Genomic DNA, 26083 nt, shown 5'->3' with positions numbered 1-26083 from the left:
TAAAAGGGAATTTTAAAAATATACTTATTTTCAGATATTCCGCACCCTTGGTGTTTCTGAAGTTTATTAAGTCTGCATTCTGCTAATATAAAATTATTTTCACAAACATTCCTGCCCCCAAACTTACTAGCTATTCCTTTGGTCAACGGCGAAGACATTTTTTTGGGGGAAAAATTGTAGTCAATCATAGGATATTGCCTAATATTAATTAGTAGAAAGTTGGCTAATTGGTTAATTTTTATTAATGAATCAATAAGTATCTGATTAAATTGGAAGGCTCTTTCTTCTCTAAAGGTTTTTCTTCCCAAATATTTATCTGTTGCCTACTTCACATTTTAACTATTCTGAAAAATTTCAAACTCCTATCAGAAAATCAAACTCACAAAATGCAGGACTGTAAGACTCTATCTATCTCTGGACGGAGCACACTCACATGTTTAATACTAGACAATAATGACCAACACCATGCACATATAACAGAACCACAATTCCAACTTGTTTAGCTCAGGTGATAAGAGCATTTCCAATAATTAATCAACTATGCTCTCTCTTACAATCTTTGTATAGCATTTAAGCACACTTTATGATGTATTTAACTTGACAAAGAATAAGGGATTTATGTAGTCTTATTAATATAATTGGCAAGAGAAGAATATGTATTTTGTGTTTTGCCTGTTTGGAGAATTATAGATTGATCTATAGTATAATATGATGATGAACTTCAATGATGTTTAGCTCCCACAGAGAGCTTTTGAGAAACTTCCTGATAGCCTGGAATTCTTATCATCCTGGAGAACAGACAGAAACTGGAATGTTTCAATTTGCTTTGTAGTAACACTGCATATCTGAAATTGTGAAAAAGCAGAAAACAACAAAATTTGTCTAAAATAACATTTGATCAGAGTCTATTGCCCATAGTAACTTGGAGGGATTGATATAATTTTTCAGTATAGAGACCTATAACCATCATGCAAAGTAGAAGTAAAAATTTCATATTTTGTAATGGAATTTTATGTCTAATTTTAAAATAACTCACATCTGAAAACCAAGCTATCTTTTTATGCACTGGAATATACAATGGATGGTGACTATTATAAGCACTGAAGAATAATAGTGGCTAATAATGTGGATGTTTGAAAAATGTGTTTTATAATTTGCCCATAAGGATGTTATACTGCATAAAATAAAAGCATACTTCTGTTTTGTTTGTTTGTTGTTGGGATGGAACCCAGGACCTTTGCAGGAGATACCTCTACATCCTCAGCCCTGTTAATACTTTTTCTTTTGAGACAGGGTCTCACTAAGTCACTCATTTGCCCAGGCTGGGCTTAAACTTTTCATGCTCTAGCCTCAGCCTCCCAGAGTGCGGGGGTTAGAGGCATGACCCACCATACCTGGTTAAAAGCGCACTTCCCAATCCAACCTACCTTCATGGGAGCCAGCTGTATGGGTGTGATGCATGAAGGGTCCACCATGGGCTTTGGCCTATTGGCTGTATCTGCTAATAGGCTGTGCCACTGCTGCGGAAGGCCAGTGAATTTCTGCTCTTGTGGATCGAACCCAGTATGAACCCTGTGCTCAAAGTTGGATGGGCCAGATATTTCAATCTTTTTCTTTTTCTTCCCAAACATGATGAAAAATCCTGGGAAATGTAAGCAGAAAAGAGGTATTGGTTTAGATTTTTGCCAGAAAATGATAATGATAAGAAAGCTATTTTAATGAATTCACAGTTATATCTTTTCAATTATACATCTAAGCACCACTAAGTACCACTTTCAGGGTGTATAAATAATTCCGCTCAAAATTGTTTGTTCTCTCCCTGAAGGCTCCATGTGAAATATGGCTCCTCATTGCATGGGTTTTGGATTGAGCCATGTGACCTGCTTTGACCAATGGACTGTGGACGGAAGCCAGTTTGGGATGGAGGTGTTTGAAGCACTGAGTTTCCAATCTCTTCCCTTGTGCTCCTAGTACTTGTCATAGAAGTCTCTCAGCTAGATGGTTCTTCTTCAGTCTTGGTCGTAACTAAATGAGGCAGATACAAACCCTGTTTGGAGTCAAGACCAGGCAAGCTCAAAAGAGCTATTGCTAAGCCCACAGCTGATTTACAAGTGAGAATTAAGTGTTTTCAATTAAGCCATTGGGATTTTGGACTCATTTGTTATGTAGTATTATCAAGGCAAAAGTTGACCAGTACACAAGGAAAATTATTTCATTTAAAAAATTAAAATTAAAATCAGTTAATTTATTTTGAAACAGTATTTTTTTGTTTTAATGTTGTCCAGGCTGCTACGAATGATGCATCTTTACTTCACTACGCCCTTATTCCATTTTTCTGTCTTGGAGCCAGTTGTCCACAGACTGTATCTCCTCAAACTGTGAGCCAAATCAAACTTCCTATTTTATGTTGTGGGTGTATAGTGTCTCACAGTGGGAAAGCTGATTAGTACAAGTACTTTGTTAGAAGTAGGTGAACAAACATAAGTCAGAAAATCTTAAGACTCTGGCACACTTAAGCCAAAGTCTAAAGGAGTAAAAGAACCCAGAGGAGGTGGCCTATTGCAGAAATAGCCCCCCAGTGTCCATGGCCATGGTGAGACCTCGCCTACACTGACTCTTGGCTACAATATGTAATTTTCTGTGACCAATGGGACAAAAGAAAATAAGATGAGCATGAAATGTGCTTATACATTGTGACTCACTCTTTTGCTCTTTTGAAACACACAGGACACATGAGAACAAGGCCAAACTATCCTGCTGGAGGACAAAAGACCATGTAGTCTGGTCATTTGTTGCCAAGCCAAAAACCAGCCAAACCCATCAACCACAGCACTCTGGTTGATCCAAAGCTATTCATGTAAGTGAGTGTGGTCAAAAGTAGAAGAACTACTCAGCTGAAGTGCACCCACAGGTGCTAATGTATAGAATGAGAACTGCCTCAATGAGTGATTGCTGCCTTAACTATTATGTTTTAAAGTAGATCACTGCATAAAAAAGCTAATAGCAATCAAACATGCTGTTATCATCTACCTTGCCTTCTCAGATGCTCCTAATTTTTTTATTCATTAAGTGTATTGGTACATTTAAGGTATATAATATGATGAAATTCATTGCTAGGAATTTATACATTTATGTGATACATCTTGGTTCTTATTTTTTTCTCCATTTCCCTGCCCTCCCTTGAACCCCTCCACCCCTTCCTATTTACAGAGATTTTGTTTCCATTTTTTCCTTTTCTCATATTTATTCCTTTCCCTTATTGCCTTTTTCCAATCCCTCCCCCTTCCCCTTTCAAGTGGACCTTTTCTTACTAATTAACATTATCTATGATACATTTTGATCCTTGTTTACACTTTCAGTTTCTCACACCAGAGAAACTATTCAGTGTTTTTCTCTTTCCATTTTAGCTGCTCCAAAGTTCTGAGTAACAATGTCCAATCTGGGTAGCTATATTAGCTATCACACAATTGCCTTAACTCAAAGGAGTCTGATTGTGATGCCACTATTCCATTGGTTGAAGACCTGGTACATTTTCAGTTGGGAAAATTGCACTAAATTAGTGGCTCTATATACTGTCTCTTGGGTTGATTTCATGAAAATGAAATTCATCCAAAAATATAATTTGAGAATTTGTTAACTAAGTCCATTTGACATTTTAATAGAATTGAGCTATAACCAACTTTTAAAGAAAGATGGAAATTATTTCAGAAAAATCACTGGAGTCTTTTTGCATATATTCATACCCCCAAAAGCACTCCAAATGCTAGACCAAATATTTTTAGAACCAGAATAAGAATACCTTACTTTTCCCTTCCTGATTATAAATTTCCCAGTGGTTGCTGTGCTATTCAAGTGAGAATGTATAAAGGAAAATATCAATGAACTAATACTGTTCCTACTTTTAAATAAGGAACTTGTGGGGAGGAAATCCACATCTGATATAACCTACATATATAGCATTCTGTGATACTATACAACTATAATTAAATTGCAATAACTACATTTCTAAATGTCTAGTAAGTCTGAGTTCAAGAATTATAAAGTAATCAATTTATTTATTTATTTTTCTCTCATTGAATTTATTAATACATTTTAGGTATACAGTACAGCTACATTCATCATTGGGATCCTGCACCTTTACATGACAGGACTTGGTTCTCATTCTTTCCCCTTGTCCCTGCCCTCCCTTCACCCGCTCCTCCCCTCCCCATTTACAAACACTTAATTTCCATTTTTTGATTTACTCATATTTTTTTCTTTTCCCTTATTGCCTTTCCCCTACTCCTCCCACTTTCCCTACACCTTTAGCCCTTTTCTTCCTATTTCACATTGTCAATTATATCATTAGGATCTTATCTACTATTATAGGTTTTCACACCAGAGAAACTATTCGGTATTTCACATGTGTGATTTATTTATTTCACTTAGGAGTATATCCTCAATATGTATCTATTTTCCTATGAATGAATCTAATTTCTCATTTTTTATGGCTGAGTAGTATTCCATTTTATGGAAAAACCACATCTTCTTTATCCAGTCTCCAATGGATGGGCAAATGGGCTGTTTCCAAGTTTTAGCTATTAAAAACCATGCCGCTATAAACATAAGTGCACATATATTACTGTGGTATGATTCTTTTAATTCTTTTGGAAAGATTCCCAACAGAGGGATGACTGGGTCAAATGGAACCTCTAGTCCCAGCTCTTTGAGGTATCTCCATATTGATTCCCACAGTGGTTGCACCAGTCTGCACTCCCACCAACAAAGGAAAAGGGTTCCTTTCTCCCCACAGCTGCGCCAACATTAGTTATTGTTTGATTTCTTGATGGCAGCCATTCTTTGTGGGGTGAGGTGGAATCTCAGTGTTGTCTTCATCTGAATCTCTCGAATGACCAGTGATGTGGAACATTTTTTCATATATTTACTTGCTGTTTTTACTTCTTTGCCTGAAAAATGTCTGTTCATTTCAGAAGCCCATTTTTGAGTTGAGTCTTTATATCCCTCCGGCCTGCCTGGGCTGCGTTGCTAGGGAGGGAGTGGCCACGCCCTTCCCTGCCTGCGCTGCTATCAGCTCCAGCGGAAGGTGGATTGCGGAGATCTGGGACGGCCCCTCTAAAGTAATCAGTTTAAAAGAAAAATAAAATAAACAGTTTGAAAACAGCCTCCCTGTGAAACTCATCCTGAATGCAGAGACAGAATCCAGCATATACAGTGATATTCCATCAGTAGTAGCCAATACTCTATTAGTAGTGGGGGAGACCACACTCAGGAAGAAGACCCAGACAGGGTCCTAGGGCCCTCTGATACCAAGGAGCAGGGAACACCTAGAAGGAAGGTAGATGTATGTTTTGTATATGATTCTTTCTCATGCCCATGCTTTCTTACTGTGTACCTGGAAGGGTATTACGTGTTCAATATATGTAAGCCCACATTCACAGTAACCCTATATTGTGTTTCCCAAGGCCTCTTCCTGGTTTGATGATTTGTGAGGACTCACAAATTTAGTACATAGTCATACTCATGGCTGTGATTTAGTGAATGTCTAAAAAACAAAATCAGCAAAGAAAAAGGGTGTGGGATAAAGTTCAGAGGAAACCAGTCTTAAGCCTCCAGGTCCTCCCCTGTGGACTCATAGCATATGATTATTTTATGTGATTATGGACTGTGACTATACATGTGAAATGCTCATGACATTCGATCAGAGGAACACCAGAGATGTAGTACCTGAAGATTTTATTCAGTACTGGTTATGTAGGCACCCTCTGGCAAGTCTGTACTTGAAGTTTCAGACTCTCAAAGGAAATCAGAGATTCAGCAAGAGCCATAGTGTTTGCATAAACAGTTTAGATATCACGAATATGAGCCATTCTTACCAGAGAATGATGGAAAGCTTCCTAACATCAACGTTCTCTAGCGCCGACCAAGAGCCAATCTTACATTTGGATTTTAAAAAAATATGCCTCTCAGGAGTTATGATTTAGATTTAGGGTGCCCCCTAAAATTCTCAAAACATGAAAGTATTTGAATCCTGGTACACAGTAACCATGGTGGATTCAAGTGGGGAGTCTAGTAGCTGACTTGCTTTGGTGGGTAGGGTCTGGTTAGAAGACACAGGTCACTAAGCACATGACCTGGAAGAGTCTATCTCTGTTTTAGATGCTTTGCTTCTCTCTTTTCTGCTTCCCAGCAGCCATGATGTGAGCAGTTTTCCTATTCCAGGCCAGGCCCTTCTCCCATGCTCTTCCTACCTTGGAGCTGATGAACATGGAATAAAAATGTGAACCCAAATAAACCCCTCCTTTGCAGGCGTTAGGTATTTTGTCTAGTGATGAGGAAAGTGACTAAGACTTTGGGTTTGCTGCAGCAACTATTTTCTGCACAAGGGGTATTATAATGTCTACTTTACAGAAGAAAAAATGGATCCTCAGAGCCCAAATGAGAAAGTAGCTGAAACAGAGACTCAGAACCTCAAAGCACTTGCTTTTAATCACTGGGCAATATATCACTGCCCTGCACTCCTCAGGAAAACCTGTGGCTGGGGATGTTGAGCTCTAAGAAAGGTAACAGATGCTGAGGGTTTCTCGGGTCCCTTCAAGTATCTCCCAAAAGAACTTTCTAAGAAGCTATAAATTCTGCCACAGCCTTGATGAGGTAGAAAGTCTGTTCAAGCTGCAGGGGGACTGGACAATCCCTCACAGCAAATAAATGATACTTTTGGCACAGCATTTGCAGAACCAAGGATATGGCCCAGATTGTTAATGCTTCTGACTTCTAGCAGAACTACTTCTAGAACATTAGGTGGACACAGCTCAATGTAGATCCCTTGCTGTAGATATAAAATGACTTAAGGATCAGTATCAACCATTTCCTTATCCTTCTGCTTCATTATTAAACACTCTTGTAAATATTTGCCTGCAATTTTGACTCATCTTGAACAAAGTGTTCCTGGAAACAACAGTGACTTGAAAGGCAAATTCAAGATGTAGGTGGTAGAGAATTGGTTCTTCTGTCAAATAAGTTTTAGGAACAATGAATTGCATAAGGTAGGGCATCTCAGGGTCTTTGCTATGCTAATGTGTGGATGTGATTATTCATCATGATATGTCAAATTGAGTAGATTAAGAAAGGCCTAGCAGATTAATGAAGCACAGTTTTGGATGTGACTGTGATTGATAAATAGGCCAGCAAACTGCGGGGAGAACACCCACCCTGGATGTGGATGGCACAAACCAATAGGTGTCTGTCCTGAATGGGATCAAAAGGGAAGAAGAAGGAAGTGTTCATGGTGTAGAGAAGCTCCAGTCCCTTGCCATCAGTCTAAAGCTTCTTTAGCCTTCCAATGCAAACCTGCACTAGCAATGCCACAGTGAGCTTCGAGACCTCATTCCTGAACTGGGGCTGCATCCTTGATCCCTGTGTCCCATGGTTTCCAATTTCTTGGGATGAGCAGCTATTTGATTCTCCAGCTCAGGTGGCCATTATGGATTCTTCCACCTCCGATCCTGATCATGTAAGCCTACTTAATACTTCTCCTTGCACAATCATATATATTTTTCTATTGATTCTTTTCCTTTAGAGAATCAAAACTGATGCAGTGGGGAAGGAAGAAAATAGTAAACAGCAGAATCCTTGTTCTGAACATTTCTTGCAAAACTGAGAGCAAACACGTTTTAGTGGATGATTTTGGTCACATGTGTTCCTGTATAAGAGGTAAGTCTTAGAAGAGACAGAAGGAAATCTGAATTCTTAGAGTCTAATTCTCAGTTACTGGGTTAACATATTCATGATTATTTCAGCTTCAGCCTGCCCAATTTAGGGACAGCCAGCTCTAAGCCCTACCTTAGTGGATTGTCCTACATATGCATATGCATGGTCTAAAATCTTCTAGGTATATGTTTATTCCACTGCAGGTCTCAGTTAGAAAAGACAGTGAGGAGAGATTTGGAGAACTAGTACACAAAAGAAGCAGAATCTTGTGCCATCTGACTCAGCAGCTTGGGGTGATGGTACAACACTTTGTGAGGGACCCTAAAATGGTACTCAAATTATTTTTATCCAGAACTAATTATGTGCCAGACATTGTTACATATGTATGAACTCTCATAAAACTACACAGCAATTTATGTATGTTGTATGGACTATTATTCTTTCTCCTATACAGATAGGAAACTGAAGCTCAGAGAAATTGAGGAATGTGCCTAAGTTTACCTAAATAGAAGGTGAAATGAGATGGAGCCCACAAATGTATCTGCTGAGACTGTGCAGGTCCATTCTCTGCTCTGCTGCCTTGAGGACCAGTCCCAATATTGACTATGAAACATTCCCCATGGCTCTGGGGCCTATCTGAGGCTAAGAGTCCTCTCCAAAAGAGATAACTCCAGATTTTCCTCTCCTGGAATAGTCAGAATAAATAAATAAGAAGGTATTGAAGAAGCCTTTGGAAAACAACAGCAATGGTTGGTAACAAGAAATAGGTAGTTCCCTGGCATCAGACAATGTCTGGGCTAAGCTGACAGCTACTCTTTTCTAGAATCTTGACATTTTTATACACTACTGCCTTTATTGTGCAAGTGCGAGGATTGTTAAATGATTTGATTTACTAAGGTTGTGTGTTTCATAAGTGGCAAAAATTGATTCAAGTTCAAGTTTACTTAATTTCATATCTTGATTGCTAGATTGCAAAGTACTATTTTATTGTTAGTATGGAGTTATACTCACTTAAAATGACCTTTAGGAAAAACAAATAATTGCATGTCTGAATCAAGTCTAAGTGCCCAAATACCACTCAACATCACCAAGGAGCAAGGGATTTGGAGATAAACAACAAAATACATGTCATCTTGCAAGATGTAAGATCTTTTAAAAATATAGGATTTCACAAAGAGATATTAAGAAAAGAAAGACAAGAAGAAACTAGAAACTTTAGGAAACTCAAACACTGGGATAGAAAGAAAACATAAAAATATAGTTCTTGGTTCATCAGTAAACAATGAAAAAAATCAGAAAACATAAGACCATTCTTTGATAGGACAAAGAATAAGGGAAATTATTTTGGAATAATAGGGAAGGTGGAAAGATCATGTAATAAAGCTAAGTTCTTATATATCACAGCAGAAAATAAAAGGCTGGAGATTTCTAAAATTTATATAAAAGTATAATTTAGCTGAATGTGAAAAACTGAAAAAAAGAAATGATCAAATCTGACAGAGTATTATGGTGGCCTCTAGAAAGTAGAACTGGAAATCATTGTGGGATAAGTCAGGAACGGTTTTTTAGACTTTTTTGGTAGACTATATGTCTCTTTCCTAAAATGTAAAAACAACTGAAAAACATTTAAAAATTAACATGCATCAGAGTATATTCAAATAAAACTTAAATCCATCCTTTCTTTTAATTTTTAGAAAAAGTGACTGATTTATGTGAGTTACGGAATAGATAGAAGGTTATTGGTCAGTGTCTGAGATCACATCTGGAATTGACATTCAGGAAGGATTTCAGGTGAATACATCAGTTGGAACTTGGGTTAAATGGCACCAGCTCATTTAGTTCACAGCACCTCTGAGACGTGGCAGTTTACAGAGATAAGTGCTGATGAAAACATTTGAATCATGAGTTGATTTCAAATCTTGGGCCCTTTTACTCTTGTGTCTATAGTTCTATACTACTTGCTGAAATTACTAAGTATTGGAAAAACCTATCTCATTCTTTGGTAGCCATACCCATTGACAGTAGTGTACAGTGTGGGAAAGAAACATCTCAGAGGCTTGAACTGCACATCATAATCAGCACGAGCAGATGGAGGCCCGTGAAGAAACCCCTGATGATAGGAGACAAATTGGAGGATCTCTTTCTGGCCTCTCTAGATTGTGTCTAAGCACTTGGAGCCTTGGTTTTTGGTATAAGCACAGTAGGGTGAATTTATAAGGCACATTCTTCTTCTGTGTGTGTCGGAAAATATTCACATACTAATGAAGTGACCATGTACGTGTATTTTTATAACTCTGTCTGAGTGCAAGCATGCTTACTGGCTCAGAAAACTTCCCTAACATATGTTTTACAAGTTTCACTCTCCTTATATTTTTGGCTCAAAAAGTCAGTTTCAGGACTCCAAATTCCATTTGGAACCTTCTTTTCCAAAATATCCCTCCCTCCATTCTTTATTAACATGTAAAATAATATGTCAAATTGGAATAATCAGTAAGAAAAGAACAGTGATGTTATGATGGGGAACTAATTGTGATTTACAAAGTGTTGAACTGCTCATAAGGGGTTATGAATGGAGCTGGGTCCATAAGGCAAAATTCACAAGGTATTAATTTCCTAGTTTATTCTGAATTAAAGTATTTAAGATACATGCTACAGTATGGATGAATCTTAAATACATTATATTGCATGAAAAAGAAAAATCTTGTGTGACTCCACTTACATGAGGTTCCCAGAGTGGTCAAATTCATGGGACAAAAAGCAGGACAGCTATTATAGGGGCTGGATGGAGGGGAGAATGGGACATTATTGTATAATTGGTACTGAGTTTCATTTTAGGAGATGAAAAGATTCTGAATATAGGCAGTGGTTGTATAACAATGTGAATGTGTTTTATCCCTGAATTGTATGCTTAGAAATGGTTATGATGTTAAGTTTTATGTTATATGTATTCTTGAATTTTAAAGAAATAACATAGCTTTATGCAAGATCAGGCCAAGTGTTGGGTTCAAATGAAAGCTATGAGGCTGTTTGACTTTTTGCCTTTGCCTTTAAAAAAAAGAATGATCAAGTAGCCTACAGCTCACATCCCAGCTGCCTGACCTTAGCAGCAGACCAGTAAGAGGCAGAGCCACACAGGCACCTGCAGGCCCTCTGCCACAGCTACCACCACCACCCAACTTCCCTTGCACTTCTGGCCTCCTGTCTGTGATGGCACCTGGATTCACAACAGAGAAGCTCAGGGGGGTCATAAAGGCCATTGTCCAGAGCTCTAGTCTTGATTATGATTTAATTCACACAGTCAAAGGTGATAGATTAATAACTACCACAAACTAATTTTTAAGCTGTGCTTGATGTTTTTGTGTTGCTGATTGTATCACTTGAGCTAAAATGTTATGATTGATCTAATCAGTTGTCCTTCCTGGTATGATGAAAAAGAAATTGCCTCAGAGCCATTAGAGACTCAAAATTTAAAGACAAGCTGTAATAGGAAGATGAAAGTATTAACCCAGGTATCAAATGAAGGACAGTACCAACAACAAAAATAGAAATGGGGAGAAGTTCAAACAAGGCTCAAGCACAAACACAGACTTCCCACTTACCAAAGACAAATTCTTGGGGAAATGAGGTGGAAAAGTGTGATAATCAACCACCTGGACATCCTGAATGAATAGCACAGGAAGTAACAAAACAAGTGTATGAGGCTCTAGAAAAATTTAAAACAGAAATAATGTCCCAGATAACTAAAGAGATGGTGAGCAGAATGAATGACATGATTAGAGACTCTAGAACAGAAACATAAAAAATACATGAGCTCAGGACCATGATAAAAAACATGATGGAAAGCGTTGAAAAGAAAAGAAAACCATGAAACAGATTCACAGAGATATCCAGGAGATTAAAAACTCTATGGAAAGTGTGCATAACAGATTGAGACAATCTGAAGACAGGATATCAGATATAGAAGACAGGATGTGGGTCAGTGACCATGAAAAGAAGGATCTCTTTTAAAAAGTAAGGGAACATGAGAAATCATTCTAACAGCTCCTAGATGATACAAAGAAGAATAATATAAGACTTATAGGAGTCCATGAAAAAGCAGGAGAAAGTACAAGTGACATAAAAAAAATTGTTCACAGAATTAATTACAGAAAACATCCCAGAGCAAAATAATTTGATATACAGATAAATGGGGCTTCTAGGACACCAACTAGCCACGATCACAAAAATTTACACCTAGATATGCAATAATCATGATCCCAGAAATGCAACAGAAGAACAAATTGCTACAAGCAGTTAGAGCAAAGAAACAAATCACACACAAAGGAAAGCCCATCAGAATCACAGCATACTTTTCAACACAAACCCTCAAGTTAAGGAGAGCCTGGTGTAAAGTACTTCAAGCCGTAAAAGAAAACAACCTACACTGATGTATCCTGCAAAACTATCTTTGCAAATTGATGGGGAAATAAGATACATCCATGACAAAGAACACCTGAGAAAATTCATGAATACCAAAGCAGCACTCCAAACAATTCTAAACACTATCCTAGTAAAAGACAATGAAGGACATAACTCCATCAGGCCCAACAAAGCAAATCCATCAGGAAAGGCACGAAATTAAAAAGAGATGGGGAAAATTAAAAACAGCCAACAATAAGATAATAATACAATGATGATAAGTTAACACATATCAGTTATAATCATCAAGGTTAATGGCCTCAATTCACCAATCAAAAGAAATCAACTGGCAGAATGGATTAAGAAGCATAATCCAACAATATGATGTATATAAGAAATGCACCTAGTCCCAAAAGAAACTCATAGGCTGAAAGTAAAAGGCTGTAAAACAGTTCTTCATGTGACAGGAACCCAGAAAAAAGCAGGGGTAGCTATCTTATTTGCAGACAAAGTAAACTTTAAACCAAAACTAACTAAGAGGGACAAAGAAGGTTACTACATCCTTGTAAAGAGAATGATCCAAGAGGAAGACATGACAATCATAAATATATATGTATCAAGTACTAATGCACCCAGCTATACAAAACAAATATTAAGGCACATGAAAGACCAAATAAGCACTAATGAAATTGTTGTGGGGGTCCTAACTACCCCACTGTCACAAATAGACAGGTCATTTGGACAAAAAATCAAAAACAAAATACTAGAATTGAACCAAGCCTTTGAACAAATGGACTTAATAGATGTCTATGGAGTGTTCAACCCCACAAAATCAGAATGTACATTCTTTTTTGCTGAACTCAAGTCATTCTCCAAAATAGACTACATATTAGTTCTTAGAACATGTTTAAGTAAATGCAAAGGAGTTGGTTATCCTATGTATATTATCAAGCCATAGTGCAATTAAACTGGAGATCAATAGCATAAGAAACTGCAACAACTTCACTAATGCATGGAAATTGAATAACACTCTCCTGAAGAATCAATGGGTCACAGAGAAATTAAAGAAATTAGATAGTTTTTACAGATAAATGATAATGCCAGTACAACATACAGGAATCTATGGGACATAATAAAAGCAGTTCTATGAGGGAAATTTATAGCAGTGAATGCCCAACTTAGGAAAACAGAGAGAGCTCAAATACACAACCTAGTGCTGAATCTTAAGCTTCTAGAAAAAGAAGAGCAAGAGTAACCCAAAGTTCATACAAGGTAGGAAATTATAAAGATCAGTTTAAAAAATTAATGCAATGGAGACTAAGAGATCTATACAAAAAAAAATCAATGAATCAAAGAGTTGGTTTTTCAAAGAATAAATAAATCAATAAACCCTTAGCCAATCTTATCAAAAAAGGGGGGGAGGCTCAAATCCATACAATGGGAGTGAAAAAGTTGAAGCACCCCCCAAATATAAAGACCTGATTCAAAAATGGGCATCTGAAAGAACATACATTTCTTAGACAAAGAAGTAAAAGCAGCAAATAAATATATTAAAAAAGTTCAATACCACTGGGCATTTGAGAGATACAGATGAAAACAACACTGAGATTCCACCTCACCCCAGAAAGAATGGCTGCTATCAATAAATCAACCAATAACAAATGTTGGCTGGGTTGTGGAGAGAAAGGAATCCTTCTCCACGTTGGTGGGAGAGCAGACTGGTGCAACCAGTATGGAAATCAATATGGAGATACCTCAAAGAGCTGGGACTAGAGGTTCCATTTGACCCAGCTATCCTTCTGCTGATTATCTTTCCAAAAAGAATTAAAGGAATCATACCACAGCAATATATGTGCACCCATGTTTACAGTGGCACAGGTTGTAAAACTAAAACTTGGGAACAGCCCAGCTACCCATCAATTGGAGACTGGATAAAGAAAATATGGATTTTCTATAAAAATAGTGCTACTCCTCAGCCATAAAGGATGAGAAACTAGAGTCATTCACAGGAAAATGGATGCATATTGAGGCCATACTCTTAAGTGAAATAAATAGCACACACATGTGTAAATACTGAAAAGCTTTTCTGTTGTGAAAAACTAAAAGTGTAAGTAGGATCCAAATAGTATAACTGATAATGTGAAATAGGAAGAAAAGGGCTAATGGTGTAGGGGAAGTGGGAAGGGTAGGGGAAAGGAAATAGGGGAAAATAAAAAATATGATAAAAGGAAAAAATGGAAACAAAGTCCTTGTGAATAGGTGAGGGTGGAGGGAGTGAAAGTAGGCCAGGGGTATAGGGAAAAAGGAGAACTGTCTTGTAAAGGTACAAGATATCAACGATAAATGTAACTGCACTGTATACCTAAAAAGTACCATTAAACTCAATTAAAAAAAATAAATCAACCAATAACAAATGCTGGCAGGAGTATGGGAAGAAAGGAACCCTTTCAATTGTTTGTGGAAGTACAGAGTGGTGCAACCACTGTGGAAATCAATATGGAGATACCATAACCACCTAGGATTGAAGTCCTATTTGACCCAGCTGTTTCCCTGCGGGACGTCTTCCCAAAAGAATGAAAAGAATCATATTTCAGTGACATATACTCACACATGTTTAAAGTGGCACAGCTTATCATAGCTAAAACTTGCCCATCAACTGGAGACTAAATAAAGATTTTTTTTAAAATAAAATGGAGTACTATTCAGGACAAAGAATGAGAAACTAGAGGCATTTATAGCTAAGTGTATGCACCCCAAGGCCATACTCTTATATGAAATTAATAGGACACACATTTGTAAATACTGTATAGTTTCTCTAGTGTGATAAACTAAAAGTGTAAATAAGGATTAAAATGTATAATTGATATTTTGTAATAGGATGAAAAGGTCTAAAGGTATTGGGCAAATGGGAGGGGTAGGGAAAGGTGAAAAGGGAAGAGAAAAAATTAGAGAAAAGGACAAACATGGAAACAAATTCTTTGTGAAACGGGAAGAGTGGAGGGGGAAGGGAGGTCAGGGGAATGGGGAAAAAATAAGAACCAAGATAAATCATCTAAAGGTACAAGATCTCAATGATGAATGTAACTGTATTGTATATCTAAAATGTACCACTAAAAATATTTAATAAAATTTAAAAAACAATTATCCAAATATTTCTCTGATAGATGGTGGTAGCTAACAGAGCTTAAATATTTGGTTGGCACAGGGACTTCTCTCTTTCTTCTCAGCTGTTATAGCAACACTCTCTACCCTGTCCATATTCCTCCTCTACTCTTCACCATGTCCTGGAGGGTGAATTCTGTCTATATTACTAGAGCTTCCTTGTGGCTTCTTCTTTGGTTTCTTGTTGCGTTTGGCCGGCAGAAGGCACTGGAGTAGAGGGGTTGACCTCAGGTATTTATTCCCTAGTTTTCTCTTTACCTTGCCCAAATTCCTGACACTTGCATCTTCTGTTGGGTGTGACCTCTGCTCCCCAGCTTTCTTTGGGCCCCAGGTGCCTTCAGGGCTGAGTATTGAAGTCTCCCTGCTGTTTCTAGTCTACAGTGCTTTCACATGCCTTATACCTTCTCAGGACCCTGCTTTCAAGTTCCCGGTAAGCCCTCGTGGAGTATGTCTTCCTTTTCTTGCTATGACTTGGATAGTATTTTGGCATATATGTGGGATTATGCTTTCCACTTACTAGGATTCACCTGCAACGCCTTAGATACTAGGAATGTCCACTAAAGCCACCACTCATTGATTAACTCTTTGGAGATCCTACTTCTTTCATAACTTTATTTTAGAAGTATTTTCCTTTGTGTTAAAAGGGACAAGGTGGGCAAAAATATCTGAAATAATTTTCTTTATGAATTTATCTAAAAGAGTAAAAAGAATTTTTGAAAATAATTTCATTGTCTCACCAGTGACCCACTTTCCCATTTAATGTAGCCTTATGGCTAATAACTGGCCCCAGACTGTCTGCATCTGAACATAAATTCTGTAATCTTGGGAAAACTGATTTGTTTCCTTCTGCCTCAGTATGCTCACTTGAAAAGTGGGAGTGACCTTGATAAACATTCTCAGTGTGTTGTTGAGAGGAGTCGAGAAAAAGACCAAAGAGGCTTGGCTTGTAGCAAGTTCTCAGTGTTGGCTGCACCTCTCAGTATGATGAACTGGAACTGGCTTTTGGAGGCTGAAATAGGAAGGTGTCAGAAAGAGTCAATAGGGAGCAAAGTCAGGTCCAGTCAAGGGTGTCATGTGAGGTGGATGGGCCAAGGTAGAGCAGCACTGGACCCCAGAATTATTCTGCCTTATCCACTCAACCCCCTTCGGCTCTGTCCTTTGTTTTTCCCTGTGACGGTTAATCTTGATTGTCAAATGGACTGACCTGAGGGTTGCCTAGAATATTAGTAAAGCTCACTTCTGGGTGTTTCTGGGTGGGTTATGGAGAAGTGTCCTTGGGAACTATTGTCCTTTTCCCAGGGACTCTTCCTCTGCTCTCTACTTGGCCATCATGATTTGGACAGCTTTCCTCCACTACACTGATGTTTCTGTCTTGGATCCAGCTGCCTCTGAAACTATGAATGAAAATTAACCTTTCTCCTTTAAAGTGTGTATGTCAGATATTTTGTCCCAGCAATAGAAAAGGTGAGTAATACACATCCACAGTAGTATTCTACAATAAATGACATGGGTGATTGGGGTGGTTGCATAACTGTGAATGTGTTTAATGCAACTGAGTTATATATTTAAAATGGTAAACTTTATGTTATGTATATTTTAAAACACAACAATGATAGATGATAGATGTACTCCTGGAGCGTAGCACTTGTAATCTTAGCACTTGGGAGTTGAGGTAGGAAGATTGTGAGTTCAAGACCAGTCTGGTTTACATAGTGAGAGTATCTAAAAAAAAAAATGGGGACAGACAGAGACAAAATGGGCAAAGGCAGAGACAATATTAATCTATTGGAGAATCTTTTGTTTATATATCTCCTCAACTCCCCAAAGAATAGGCTTAATAAAGTTGACTTTATCTTTTGCTTCTGACAACTAATTAGGGATATGCTTTCAAGCCCTGAAGCTGAAATGAGGCGTTAATGTAATTATTGGACTGTTAAGGTTTCCACTGCACAGACAGCTGGAGACACAGAAAGAAGATGACCACAGAATTAAATAATGGTGCCCTGAATATACATTACAGGAGTGGATTTTTTCTCATTGACTTCTTCAGGAAATTTTTTTTTTCTTTTCTTAGCCTGAAGTCTGTCTTGAAGAACTTGGCAAATGTAATAATAGACATTTAAGTACTTCATAAATACCTACCTATGTTCAGATAATTCAGTTTAATGGCTGGCTTGTCATAGGTGGAAGAAAATGGATGTTTGAAAAATCACATTACAGAAAGGATGGTGCCAACCACACAACCCCTTGTAGAAATATCACTGCATTGATACTTATATATCACGTCCTCTGAATCAAGAACCAAAGATGCATCAAGCTTTTAGCTGTGCTGATTTTAGGGAAAATGTAATCTGAGTTATGTATTTGGAATTCAGTAAAAAATACATAACAATTGAGATGGTTCACAATATCTAATAATAAAATTGTTTTGAAAGAAAAAATGTTATGTGCCCAAGCTGATATACTTGATGTGGTTTCCTTTCCTGGGTTCTTTTATCAAGTGTCTCTGAACGTGACCCATGAATAAAATGCTATGCTCTTCAAAGTACGCCCCACTCAAAAAAACTGGCTTCCAAGCATGTTGGCTCACCAAAATAATCCTGTACCTCGTCCTCATTTCTATTCCACAGACACTGAGGATTGTACTTTTCTGCCCTGAGTGCTCATCCAACCTTATCTGTTTTTGCAGTAGCTGGAGCCTCCTTTCCTCTTGGTCTTTCAATCTCTGTCCTTTGCATGTGAACTCAGCACTTCAAGACTGATTAATTGTTTCCCATTTGTCCCTCTCTATTTTTGAGACCCTTTCAGGACCTTCACTCTGAACCAGATGTTTCTATGCTGGTTCCTTCTCATCTGAGCTTTCTGATTCTGTCCTCCGTCTGGACTATGATTTCACAGTTGGATTTAACATTCATTTGTCCTACTGCACACCAGACCCATGACATTCTGAGAACTTTCTCATCCAATTTTCCTCTGCACACTTTGTTTCAATTCATCCATCTCATTTTTCTGCCATCTAACACCATGTCTGACCTAAGGCACATTTTCAGGAAAACATGTTTAAATTCTGATGACTGTCGCACTATCGAGAGTGATAACATACTATTTTAAAAAAGAAAATCATGACTTTTAGAGTAGTATCAACATAGTAGGCACTGAAAAATATTCAGAATAATGTGTTGTTAAAATTAAAAGCTTCTCTTTCCCTATGGTCTGATTCTTTACTATGGCTTTATTTCCTATTTATGCCAATGACCCCGAATACAGTGAAACAGTTCAGATTCTTCTCATAAGCTCCAGATCTATACTTCCAAATATCCCCCTGGATTCTTCTTGTTCTTGACATTCAGCATCTTCAAAACTTAACTCATGCTTTTCCCCCTTGTTGCTCTCCTACTTCCTTTTTTATGTATCACAATCCATACGGGTTATATATTATACATTCAGAGCAATTGCTTTGAGTCGCTGGAGCCAATACTGGGAGCCCATTTTAACTTCCTCTTTTCCTCACCCCATACACCTAATAGCCACCAATTCCTGTCCATTCTCCCTCAAATGTTCATTGTATCTACATGTCTCTTGGAATTTCCAATGTATTCTTTTTTTTTCTTGCTTCTGTAATAAATTACCGCAAATTTAGAATATATTCCTTATCTTACAGTTCTGGAAGTCAAGAGCCTAAAATGAGTTTTGCCGGACGAAAGTCAAGGTGTGGGCAGGGCTGTGTCCCTTATTAAGCTTCTGAGGCAGCACCTATTTCTTTACCTTTTTTCACCTTCCAGAGGTCATGCATATTACTTGGTTCTTAGACACTCCATACTCAAGCCAACAATGTTATATTTCTTTCTAACTCTTCTTTCACCTTTCGCATTCCCCTCTGACCCTTCTCACCTGCTTTATTCCTCTACTTTTAAGGATCTTTGTGATCTTACCAGACACACTTGTGTAATCTTATTTTAATGTCAGATTATTAGCAGGGGTAGTTCCACCTGCAACCTCAATTCTCTTTGCAGTAGGACCTAACTCATTCACAAAATTTAGGGATTAGATAGTGGGCATGGGTGGGGCATTATTTTGCCTTCTATGTCCAGCACTGTCTCTGCACTATCAATGTCACTTGTCACTGTAATTTCTGTCCTGGGCTATTACAAACTCATCTAGTTAAGTGACTCTTTAACAAAGCATATGCCCCTCGAAGCACTTTCCCACACTGCAGGCAGATCAGTCTTCCTAAAATATTAATAATGTACATCATACTTTTCCATGATTTCTCATTGACTTGAAATCATAGTCAAATTCCTTATTTGACCCCCTTAGCCTCACTGAGGACTAATTCTTAGCACATTTCTAACTGCACAAATCCTCTCTTTCTTTTGTTAAACCCTATCCACACTTAGTCACTTTTATTACATTAATCCTCCCACCTTGTTTTCTCTAACTTCTGCCTTCCACTGTTTAACCCTCCAATTTTTCATTTCAGCCTTTACCCTAAGTTTCTATGCTGTTCATCCCAAGTGACACTTCCTCAGTGAGGCCGCTGTGAAGCCCAGAATATCTTCCTTCTTATATTCCCGACAAGCTCCTTACATAATTATTGTGCTACAAAAAAAGATTACTTCAGATTATAGAAGTAATGCACGAACACATGGTGGTTGTGAGCAGTTCACACAATAAAGAAGCATACAAAATAAAAGTTAAAAGTCAAATACTACAGGTGTTGCTATCATGATATCCCAAACCTGGACATTTTTTTTCTGTTTAATTTTGCTGTTCCTGAAAGCAATCTAAGTTTTAATATATAAACATGACCACATTATGTACACTGTGTAGGATTTGCTTTTGGCGTCATTTAACCTAGTTTGGGTGTTATGTTAAAAAAAGAACAAAGCAAATATTGTCTATTTTCCCATATAAGTGCATATATTAGCAATATTTGTTTCTTGTTAAAATCTCTACAGAGTCTCATTGAAAAGAATGTGCTGTAATTCATTGATTGATTCTTCTACTGATTAACATTTAAGGTTTTCTTTTGCTCTTACAAACAACACTCCGGACTTTCAATGCAGGGATCATTTTGCATAAATATAAGCAGTTCTGTGGCACAGATAGTCAGATATGGAAACAACAGGGTGGGTCACAGTTAATCATGTCAATTTGATTGAATTAAGAGAGACTTAGAGGGGTGATCGCATGGGTTGACCCATTGATCAGTTCTTAGCTGAATGGGCTAGTAGAAGGTGGGGTCTGATGGAGGAAGTGACTCATGGGGTGTGACCTTAGGGATTATATCCAGCCCCACACCCTTACTCTCTGGTTGTTTTCCTCTCACTTTGCTTCCTGGCTACCATCCATGAGCAGCTTTCCTCCATGACGCTCTTCCCTCATGAAGTTTCTGCCCTGCCACAGGCCTAAGGCAATGGCGCCAATGACCGTGAAATGTAACTTCAGAAATCATGAACCAAAAGAAATAATTTCTCCCTCAAGTTATTTTTGTCAGGTAGTTAGTCAAAGTGGTGAAAATCTGACATTCAGAAAGAAAAGCATAGGTAGAAATTTGCTAGGGCAACCTTAATAAAGTACCCTACAATAGGTAACTTAAACAAGGGCAAAAAAAAAAAAAAAAAGAATCCCTCACATTTCTAGAGGACAGAAGACTGAGATTAAGATATTGGCAGGGTTGGTTCTGTATTCTTGGCTTTTTGACAGCTGTCTGCCCTCTGTCTTCACACTGACCTCCCTGTATGTGATGATGTTCTGGTCTCCATTTCTTTTAAGAATACCAGTCATATTGAATTGGGATTCACACGGGCTGGTGGTTTGGCTCAGTGTTTCCACTGCCTGCCTTGGATTGGGATTCACTCTAATGAACTAATTTTAACTTAATAGGCATTATACTCCCAACACAGTCACATTCTGAGGTATTGGGGGCTAGGACTTTAACATATAAGTTTTGGGAAGACATAATTCAATTAATAAAAGCATGCATGGATAAAAACTTTTAAATGCTGGCAACCTGACCTTCAGAAAGCTTAGTCAGTGGTGGTGAACCTACGGTATGCATACTGCAACCAGCTGCTATCACTGAAAGCTCTAAAAGGTTCACCATCACTAACCTAGATTATGTCTTTCTAGTCAACACTGTTGGAAAGTTAAACTGGTCTTTTTTGGCAAGTCACAAATCCCTTAATTTGCTCTTTACTTATCTGTACCTGGCATATCACAAGTGATCAACAAATATTTATGGAATAACTGGGATAGATAAAATATTTCCTTGATAAAGCCAATTTGTAGATTAACCAGGCTATTTAAAAAAATAGTAATATTATATCTGATCAAAGAATCATAATTTTCACATATTTGGAGTACAGTGTGATGTTGTGATATATGTATGCAATGCGGCATGAGAAAATCAGATATTTAGCATATCTATCACCTTATTTACCTATCAATTTTTATGGTGAGACATTTGAAATATACACTTAATTACATTGAAATGTACAGTATATTATTATTATTGAATTTAGTCCCCCTTTTTTCCAATGATTTTAAAAATTTGTTCTTCAGGTCCTTCTGAAACATTGTAACTTTTGATGCTCTTAATAAAGGGACAACCCACGAGGAAAGAGGCATGTGTCAAGCATGTGCAGAATTCTTGCTCAGGCTCTGTTTATTGGGAATCCTGTTGAGCATAAAACTCAGGGGCAGAGGGGATACAGCACCCAGGCTTCAGACATTTTTCTCAAGGGTGCTAATCATTCTTTCAAAAAATTTTAATAAGTGCTTACTGTGTACCAAGCCCTGTAGGCATAACAGTGGTGAGAACTTAGGGAGCAAAGGGGACAAGGACAAGGAAGTAGAGTGAAGCCTAGATCCAGTTTTCTGGGCTCAGCTCCAGGTTTGCAATTCACAGGGGCAGCCTACTGTGTCTCCACGCCCCATCTTCTCATCAACAAAGTGAAGCTAATAACAATCTATGCTGAAGAGTTGTTATAATACTTAATAAATTAACCTTTGTTGTATAGGACTCATGTCAAACTCTACTGGCTTCTAATATATGGTTTTCACATTATGTTTAGTGAAGCAAGAAACAAAATATAATTATGAAATAATGACTATGATGACCATTAGCAACTATGCAAATTTTCAGCTGTACTGCTCAGGGGAGACAGTCAATGAAATTATTAATACAACTATAGTTTTAAAAAGGGAATCTTGTGATATATTATGGTCAATTGGATTTTTCTCCTTTAAATGTATAAATTAATAAAGACAAACCATTGTAACAGTAAAATCTTCAGGGGTTTAGGGCAATGTTTTGCTTTTGCCAAAATTCGATTTTAGTCTAGAAATTTTATATTCCTAAGAAGCAGTCCTGTTATGTGGCTGGCAATTTATTGGCCTGGGAAGATTACCTCAAGGAAGGAAATACTGCCAGAATAATAACTCCTAATTTCTGCATCTTAATGCTGTGTCTCAAATATACTTAATGTGAAGCTTCTAGTGAAGGTTATTCAAATAGTATTCTCATTTCCCTTTATTTATTATCACAATAATAACTCCTTGAAATTCAAATCTGCAGAAAATGCCAAAATGCGCTTTTTCCCTCCAACTTATTACTACTCTTCAATTTGGGCAAGTTTGTTGGAGAATGATGGAGTTTTTGTCTCCTTTAAAATGTAAAGGATCTTTTGTTACAACTTCCTATAATGTCAAAATTATGAAATATGTAAACTCAGCAAAGATTGCCCTTTTTGCAAATTATAAGGCAAGAATACATTTTGGAGTCCATATCCAGAAGGTTTTTTTTTTTTTTTTTTTTTTTTTTTTTTTTTTGAGTTCTCATGTAAAGAAGACAGGTACATTACATTACCACTGAGAAGTTCAAATTTAAAATATATTCCCTCAGTTAGAGAAGGCAGGAGCTCTCTGAATGAAAAGAATTTAAAGTTAATGCTTAACAATTCTACTTTTCTGCATGCAACTGGACTTTACTGGCTACTTGTTAAAGATTCACAAAGTGGAAATTACCCCCATATCCATTAGCAGTAGAATACATAAATAACTTGTGATATATTCTCACAAATGGAATGCTACATAGCAATAAGAAAGAACTATGTAGAAATGTTTGATGAATTTTCCAAACATAATGTTAACTGAAAAAAGCCAGGTACAAGTGAGTACATACTTTATTTTATTATAGAGGACTTTACAGGTAGGTCAGACACAGGCAGAAGAGTTCCTTCTGTCAGAATCCAGTTATACAATGGAAAGAGGCCCAAAAAACATGCTGAAATGAGTCGCTTGAAAGAGTGAACACTCTTTTTTGGAAGTCAATTATCTCACTGGATCAGGCTTGGAAGAGAAAATTTGTAGGTTCTAAGACTTCACAGCTTTAAACCAAAGTGAAGGAAGCCCAGTATTTCCTCTTTTCTCTCCAAAAGGTTCAAAGGTCTGACACCCTCTCTTGGTCTTGAGCAAGTTGATAACAAGAGATGCTTCAACCTCCAATGGTTTTTGTAAAGAAATTAGATCTCGAATGATTTGATGAAATTCTAAGATTCCATAATTTTTTGATATTTTGAGAATGAAGACTTTGAGAAGTAACAAGATCTGTGTTGATACTGTATACCTAAAATGTACCAATAAACTCAATGAGAAAAAAAAAACTTTGAGAAAAAAAATCTGTGTTGAGTGGTGGAAAATTGCAATAATATCTCTACTGTATAATCAACCCTAAAACAAATATCTTACAGAGATAATGGAATGTTGTCAGATGCCCTTTAAATCATATAGAACATCATTTAATTTGTTGAGTTTTTCTGCTGCTGTTGTTTTTAATTAGTTCACCCACATTTTTCTATAGTTATCATCTTGCATCCTGGGCAGTACTCAAGGCTATAGTCATGCATGGTTGATAGTTATTATTTTAAAAAAATGTTCCTAGCCTCCAGCTTCATGTTATATATCATAGCCTCATAAATACAGGGTAAAGGACATTTAAAATCAGAAAAATATTCCCTGAGACACAGCCCTGACCCATAAATGTCAAGATGTTTTAATAAACAAGAGTCTTTCAAAAATAGGCATGGGAGACAGATCTTGGTAGTACAAACAGTGGGGAACAAATGGGGCATCAGTTATTAAAATGTGAGTAGTATGAAAACAGCAAAAATATGTGGCATACAGTTAACTGTTCCACACTGCACCCTCTTGCCCCTCAAAATCCCTTCATCCTGCCACATAATTGCCTATTTAGAATTATAATTCCCTAGATTCCTTTGATACTAGAGCAGACCGTGTGACTAAATTCTTACCATAGAGATAGAGGAAAATTACATGTACAATTTTTAAGTCAATTTCCAAAAGAAGCAGAGATGCCTGTCCTGGGCTTGATTCCAAGATTTTTTTCCCCACTACTTAGAAATGGTGTCAGTTCAAAGAACCTTAGGAATCACATCTTAAGGATGGCAGAGCCTCTCAGCCTGGATCCCCGGATTATGTTGTGGAGAAAAGCTTGCCTTGTGCCCTACGATATTAAGAGAGAGAAATAAACTTCCATTTTGTTTGATACATTGTATGTTTTAAGCTTCTTTACCTTTGCCTCAAGTAACCCAACTACGAAAGTGCTGTATATTTATTTGTAAACGAGTAGAAAAAGATAAAAGGAAAGCGAGGGAAGAAGAGTTCTGTACTCTCCTAGAAAAACGTGAAGGGGAAAGAATCCCATACAACTTAACAAATATTTCTATGCACATGTTTGTTTACAGGGAAGAGCTTGAGGTGTGTAATTTAAATTAGCCATTCACTGCACTGAAGGAAAAACCATGCAGTATGCTAACTGTCCACAGGATGCTCCTTACAGCAGGCAGAAGGTCAGTAAGAGTAAAAGAAGGGAAAAAGGAAAAGCATCATCTAACTATCAGTGCAATATGAATTTCAATACCTATTCAACAAAATTTAAGCCAAATAAAGACTTAACAAAAAAATAGGACAAGAGTAAAACTCAGCTAGGAAATAGTGGATTTTGAGTTATGGCATTACATTGCCTGATCAATGATACTCATTTTTCTGTTCTTCAAGAGGCCTGCTCACTCTTGGCCACAATGTTTCCTCCTGGACACAACTTTCTTTAACCACTACCTACCTCCCCAGTACAACCTCAAATAAACTATAAAAAAATTACAAATAAAGACAAAAATGTGGTGAGTGTTTTGTACATGTGGTCGTTCCTGGGTGTTTTGTACATGTGGTGTTCCATAGGTTACATTGTTTATCACATTGACTTTTATCACAACTCAGTGAGACCTGATAAATATTATTACCATTCCTAGTTTTCATGAGGATGTGGAAGTCTCACAGATAATCAGCTACACTAGTTTTCTGCATTCTTCACTACTAATCCATATTCCTTCTGCTTAGCAACAGCACAGAGTGTGACAGATTAAACATGGCTGCAATTTTTATGTTCCTCTCATTAACATATAGAGTATAATTATTCTCCTCCTAAATATGGGCTGCCTGTAGTGAGTGTGGAATAATTATGCTTTGCTAATTTCTGGGTTCAGGTCTTATGCTACTAGCAGTCTCATTTATTCTCTCTTGAAACATTTATTCTTAGAGTACTGATTCCATCTACCTTGAAGTCATCTTACGGAACAGCCATGTGCAGGTGCTCCAAGTGACAGTCCCAGCTAAGCCCAACCTCCCAGCCATTTCCACCAAGGTCCACACATGGAGTAAAAGTGTCTTAGAGGCATTCCATCTTCTAGATGCATACCACTAAGGGATCCCTACCAACATTTTATGAAATAAAAAA

At 37.4% G+C, this 26083-nt stretch overlaps 1 long non-coding RNA gene across 1 annotated transcript in view; it reads right to left on the bottom strand.

The window, feature by feature from the left end:
- Positions 1 to 26083, bottom strand: part of LOC104871904 — a 242132-nt gene that overhangs the window by 61422 nt on the left and 154627 nt on the right. The window contains exon 3 of the long non-coding RNA XR_782990.3: positions 1428 to 1642. This is a non-coding gene — a long non-coding RNA (uncharacterized LOC104871904). The remainder of the gene's footprint in view (positions 1 to 1427; positions 1643 to 26083) is intronic.

This window comes from Fukomys damarensis, unplaced genomic scaffold (genome assembly GCF_012274545.1).
Source record: "Fukomys damarensis isolate Sample0158 unplaced genomic scaffold, DMR_v1.0_HiC HiC_scaffold_7, whole genome shotgun sequence".
Classification (NCBI taxonomy): Eukaryota; Metazoa; Chordata; class Mammalia; order Rodentia; family Bathyergidae; genus Fukomys; species Fukomys damarensis.
This window is presented reverse-complemented; position numbering and strand designations above follow the sequence as displayed.